The following is a 6,308-nucleotide window of genomic DNA, read 5'->3' on the forward strand; positions in this document are numbered from 1 at the left end:
ATGGAGATGGAAGTCATTATTCTCAGCAAACTAACGCAGGAACAGAAAACCAAACACCGCATGTTCTCACTCATAAGTGCGAGTTGAACAATGAGAACACATGAACACGGGGAAGGGAACAAACACACTGGGGCCTTTCAGGGAGTGGGATGGGGGAGGGAGAACTTTAGGAAAAATAGCCAAAGCATGCTGGGCTTAATATCTAGGTGATGGGTTGATAGGTGCAGCAAACCACCATGGCACACATTTACCTGTTTAACAAATCTTCATGTCCTGTACATGTACCCCGGAACTTAAAATAAAAATAAAAATTTTAAAAAAGATAACCATGTTTTCCTGAGGCCAATAAGTGGAGAAAGGCAGCTCTGAAGTAAGGCACAGTGTGTGCAGAGGTGCAAATGTCTGAGAGGAAATGCAAATGACTCACTATGATTAGATTCTGGAGTGAGGGCCAGTGGCAAGCATCAAGCTGGAAAGGTAACCTGGGGCTGAATGCTACAGGGCTTTCAATCTCAAAATCATCAATGGGGACTTGACTTTAATTAATTAATTTATTTATTTTTGAGATGGAGTTTTGCTCTTGTTGCCCAGGCTGGAGTGTGATGTTGCGATCCCAGCTCACTGCAGCTTCCTCGTCCCAGGTTCATGTGACTCATCTGTCTCAGCCTCCCAAGTAGCTGGAATTATAGGCACCTACCACCATGTCTGGCTAATTTTTTTTGTATTTTTAGTAGAGATGGGTTTCACCATGTTGGCCAAGCTGGTCTCGAACTTCTGGCCTCAGGTGATCTCCCTGCCTCTGCCTCCCAAAGTGCTGGAATTACAGGCATTAGCCACAGTGCCTAGCCTGGGACTTTATTTTAAAGGCCAATGGGTGCCATTGAGGGTGTTGAGTAGGAGAGCTGAATCACTCAGGGACCCAGCAGAAAGAGATGACACATTCAGACGAGGGTAATCTGAGGAGTCTTATGAAGGGACTATTTACTAAGGTTTGGGCAGCGTGTAGTACCACTACTAGGTGAAATGCTCTATGCAGAGCAAGTGATGTCAGGGCTACCGAGCAGGAAGGGATCTGGAAGGGGCAGTTCCTGAAGTCATGTGAAGGTTGTCACTTTGGAAGAAGCTGTGGCCTTTGGTTGCAGTAAGGAAGCTAGGGCATAAATACTCTAACCTCACTCTCCCCACCATCTGACCCCCTGGAGGTTTCCCAACACTGGCCAAACCGAACAGAAGCCAGAGGCCAAGGGAGGCCATTGTCATGGCCCATATGGGTCAGCCTCCCAGGGCAAAAAGCAGGATAGAGAAGGGCAGAGAGTGGATCAGATGAGCAAATGAAAGACGTCCTGTGTGAATGGCGTGATTGGATGAGCTGTTCAGCAAGACCATCTGGGCAGAGAGGAGAATGAAAGAGACAGAGGGAGGAGGACAGGAAGAGAGTTCAGGATCTAAATTAAGCATCATCATGGAAATGGGGAGGAAGAGAAGGATTCGAGGTACAACAGGGACAAAGGAGAAGGGAGGCTGGATGGTGGCACCATCAAGTAGCAGAGGGAGCCTCTAAGAGAAGGCACTGCTACTGGACAAAGAAATCTCTCTTTTCCAGCCAGCAAAGGTTGCTGTAGGTGGGAGGACAGATGGCTTCCCATGTCCCTGTGCTGGGCAGAATCATAGTGGTTTCTGCTGTCCTTCTCCTTCCACTTCTGTGCCTTTTTCTCTACCACTCAACAGCTCCTGAGTACCCATGTTAGTGTAGGTCTGCCCTCCTCAAGGTTCCCAGGCTGCAGAAGGATTTCTCTGCCCCACTTCTCTCCCCTGTCCATCAGTCAAAACACCTGTCCTTGAAAGAAAAAGCAATTCCAATAAAACCTGAGTGACTGCTAGCTCTCTGTGGATACAACTGCAATTTTAAAGGATCTACTATGATGAATCTCTAAAAGACTAAGATAAGGTTTTTACTTTTAACTCTAGACATTCCCAGGGGCACTCGGAAGTCCCTGTTCCTTCCTCCTCAAAAGAACACAGTGCCTACTCAAAAATGTGGCAATCCCTAATCTGGCATTATGTATTTACTCAGAACTTTCAATGGTGGGTGCAAATTTTAAGTTTCGCTTCTTAAGAAGTACATAGTACATTTGGAGACAGGGTAGACCTAAGCAGATTCTAAAACAACAAGGCAACTTCAGTAAGCTTTGACAGTAGGGTCTCCACAGGTGCCCTCTCCCTCCCCCAGTGAAATCTCGTTTTTCCACTGGCGGAGCTGCCTTAGGGTAATGGAAGGTGCTGGAGGGGGAAGCCGTGTTGCTAGGTAGCCGTCTGCTGTCCTGCGGTTGCCCTGGTGATGATGGTTTGTGTGTACAAGGGGGTGCTTGGCGGTTACTTGCTGAGTGTCTGTATAAGCAGGCTGGACTTTTCCACCACGATACATTCCTTGAAACCATGTCATAATGTGGTTCGTCAAAATTCCCCAGAGGGGCAGGATTTGTTCTCCTTGAGGGGTTGCGTTCCTGCCCAAAGACGCAGCCAGAGATAAATCATAACTGTGATCAACAATCTGTCGTAAGCAGAAGGCACAAGTGCCCAAATATCCTCAGTGAGTTCCAGGGCTAAAATTATACTCCAAGGCTCACCAGAAAGCTATCGCTTGACTCCATGTGAAGCCCTGTGTACCATGTTCACCCATTCACTCACTCATTGACTCATTCGGTGGCTGTAGGGGTCACCGTGGCTCTCTCCCAACATCTATTCCACCTCAGATGATTCATCTTCTTAGCCAGGATAATGGGTTGAATTGTGTCCCTTAAAAAAGATATGTCAGCATCCTAACCAGCAGTGCTTCAGAATGTAACCTTATTTGGAAATAGGGTCTTTACAGAGAAGATCAAGTTGAAATGAGGTTATTTGGGTGGGACTTAATCTGACTGGTATTCTTATGGAAAGGAAAAATTTGGACCCAGACATGCAGACAGGGAAGCTGATGTGAAGGCACAGAGGGAATGCCATGTGAAGACAGAGGATTGGAATCATACCTCCACGAGCCACAAAGGCCAGGACTTGCCAGCAAACCACCAGAAGCTAGGAAGAGGCAAGGGAGGATTCCCCTCCAGGCTTCAGAGGAGGCATGGCCCTGCTGACTCCGCAAGTTTGGACTTCCAGTCTCCAGAAGTGTGAGAAAATACAATTATATTTCTTCATGCCACCTAGTGCATGGTACTTGGTTACACAACCCTGGGAAACCATATAGCCAACCATGGTAGTACCATCCTGTTGGCCCAGTCCTTGCCAAGGAACCATAAGAGGAAGACTGCTGGGCTGGATTCAGAGAAAGGTTTCTGCTCTTTCCCCGACCTGTACCTAGATGTGACTCTGGTAGTTGCTGCAGTCATCTTATGAGAGCCTAAGGGACAAAGCCCTTGCCAAAAAGCACAGAGAATGGATGGAAAGAACCTGGTGGCAGAGGACCTTGCTGAGTGGCCATTTCAGCCGAGCTGCTTGTCTTGCCTTTGCACCCCCTGTTATGTGAAACAATCCATTTCCTTGTGGTGTAAGCCAGAAGTTGGAGTGAAGCCCCCTGACACATGTCTGTGGATCGACTGCATGTGCCCAGCAGTTCTTCCCGCCACCTCCGTCTCAGGCTAACTGAGCCTCCACCCGTTCCCAACCTCTAGCCTGCATTTCAGTTATTTTAGTTATTGTGGGAAACTTTGCAAAGCTCACTGTAATGATTTCTCCTATCTCTGTGCACTTTGTGATATGACTTCACTGTTTCTCCTACCAAGCAGTGGAGTTTATTTCTTCATCCCTTGAATCCAGGCTTGAATCCATGTGACTTGCTGTAGACAATAGGAAATGAGCAAATGAGACACAGGTAGAGGCATAAGAAGCACCCACTTATCAGGGCTTGCTCTCCTGGCTACAATGGGAGCCCTGAGGCCAGGATGAGAATAAGCCTGAACTAGCCTGCTGGACAGGCCATGTGGACGCCAACCAAGGCGTTCCAGCTGACTGCCAGCACTAACTGCTAGATGCATGAGTAAAGCCACCTCAGAAGACCTAGCCTTAGCCACACTGCCAGAAACTGCAACAGCATGAATGATCCCAGGAGAGCAGAGCCCAGCTGAAATCACAAAACCCACAGCAAATAAAATGGCTGTTGTCTTAAGCCACAAAGTTTTGGGCTGGTTTGTTACACAGCAATAACTACTGGATACACTGACAATCCGACACAGCCCTCTCAAGTTCATTCACATGCCAGGCACTGTAGGAGGCACTGTGGATGCAGCCAGGAGAAAGAATACACATGAGCTCTGCTGTCTTAGGACACTTATGACATTATCACATACCAGGCACTGTTTCCAAGGCTTTCTCATTTTTAATCCAGATGAGAATGTTACAGTATCACCACCATCTTCTGATGAAGAAACCAAATCTCAGAGGAAGTAAAGAAATTGCCAAATGTGGCAGATGGTATTCTCCAAACGCTGCTGCAACAATATCTGCCATCTAATATGCTCTGCTTGGACCATGCCAGGGTCCTATTAAGAGGCAGAGTATAATGGCCTTCTTGAATCTGGGTGGGCTTTGACTGTAAACCAATAGAATGAAGCAGAAGTGACCTACCATGACTTCTGAGGCTTAGTCATAAAAGATGCTACAAGTTCCATCTTATGAGCTGGGGCACTCGTCTTTTTTTTTTTTTTCTTTTCTTTATATGGAGACAGGGTCTTGCTGTGTTGCCTAGGCTGGTCTCAAACTCCCGAACTCAAGCAATCCTCCCTCCCCAGCCTCACAGATTGCTGGGATTACAGGCATGAGCCACCAATCCCAGCCCAGCACTTACCTTTGAAGCCTGGACTTCCAAGAAGTCTGGTGACCCAAGGTTGCCACGCTGTGAGAAATCCTAGCACACACAGAGAGCTCACATGTAGGTGTTCCAGCCTAGGTGGAAATCCCGGTGATTCTAGTTCCCCGCTGTTGAGTCATCCCCAGACATTGAACCTTCCCCCTTGAGGCCCAGATATCATAGATCAGAGAAATCCTGTCCCCACTGTGCCCTGTCCAACCCACAGAATGAGCATAATGAAATGGATGTTTACTCCACGGGGTTTTGGGGTGGCTTGTTACACAGATAGAAGATAGAATGCCTATGTTTACATTGCTAGGTAACAGGAAGGGGAATGAAGACAGACTTCAAACCTAGCAGTTTCACTCCAGAGTCTGAGCTCCTAACCACTCCCCTGTTCTCTCCCCCTCCCCTCTGTGATCCTTCTGCTCCCACACTCCTCCCTCACCAGAAGAGAAGCGTGGCGCCCCCGATGCCACCATGTCATCACCAGAAACCACTCCATTCCCCACACACTGGCACAAAGAGGCAGGAGCAAAGGAACAGGTGTGCTTCTTACTCTGCAGCTTCCAGGACACTGCCCTCCGTGGCGCCTCCTTTTTGCAAGTTCAGTCACCCTATCTTACCTTGGCTTTGTGAAAACACTCTCCTAACCTTTAGGACATGGTACCCCCCTTCCTCCATCATTTCAGTTCCTGCTTCACAGGTGCTCTTTGCTCCCCCATTGAAGCCCACGTGAAAAAAAATGTGCCTACTATGTGAACCTCCAATGGATCAGACACATTGTAGGGATACAACATTGAGTGAGCTACATATCCATTTCCTATGGCTGTTGTAACAAATTGCCACAAACTTAGAAGTTTATAACAATGCAGATTTATTGTCTCATAGTCTTAAAGATCAGAGATCCAAAATGGGTCTCATTGTGCTAAAATTAAGGTGTTGGCAGGGCTGCGTCCTCCTGGGATTCATTCCTTCACCTTTTCCAGCTCCCAGAGGCTGCCTGGGTTCCTTGCCCTTTCCTCTACCTTCAAAGCCATCAGTACAGCACCTTCAAACCTCTGTCTGACTCTCCTGCTTCCCTCTTCCACTTCTAAGGACCTTTGTGACAACACTGGGCCTGCCCAGATTATCCAGGACAACATCCCCATCTCAGGATTCTCAGCTTAATCCCATCTGCAAAATCCTTGTGCATGGAAGGTGATATAGTCACAGGTTCTGGGATCAGGACGTGGACATCACTGGGGAGACCATCATTCTGCCTACCGCAAGTTTTGGGTGAGGTTATATATTTACAACCGAAACTGCCACTCTTCAGCTACATGCGTCTTCTCTCTTTTCTGGACACACACTTCCTTTTCTTGCAGTCAAGCACTATAACGACGCCACTGTTTATCAGAGAACAGAGTGCTGGCCAGTGGGGTGTGGGTGTAAGGGATGGGCAGTGCTTGCAAGCTCACACAGTCTC

The 6,308-nt window shown here is 47.7% G+C and overlaps 1 long non-coding RNA gene across 1 annotated transcript; it reads right to left on the reverse strand.

Annotated features, from left to right (window-relative positions):
• Positions 1 to 724: 724 nt before the first annotated feature.
• Positions 725 to 5,091, reverse strand: LOC117080974. Its single transcript, XR_004436030.1, has 2 exons — positions 4,838 to 5,091; positions 725 to 3,830 (listed from the first exon to the last, which is right to left on the reverse strand). It is a non-coding gene; the product is annotated as an uncharacterized LOC117080974 (long non-coding RNA).
• Between the last annotated feature and the right edge of the window lie 1,217 nt (positions 5,092 to 6,308).

This window comes from Trachypithecus francoisi, unplaced genomic scaffold (genome assembly GCF_009764315.1).
Source record: "Trachypithecus francoisi isolate TF-2019V2 unplaced genomic scaffold, Tfra_2.0 Lachesis_group8, whole genome shotgun sequence".
Taxonomy (NCBI): Eukaryota; Metazoa; Chordata; class Mammalia; order Primates; family Cercopithecidae; genus Trachypithecus; species Trachypithecus francoisi.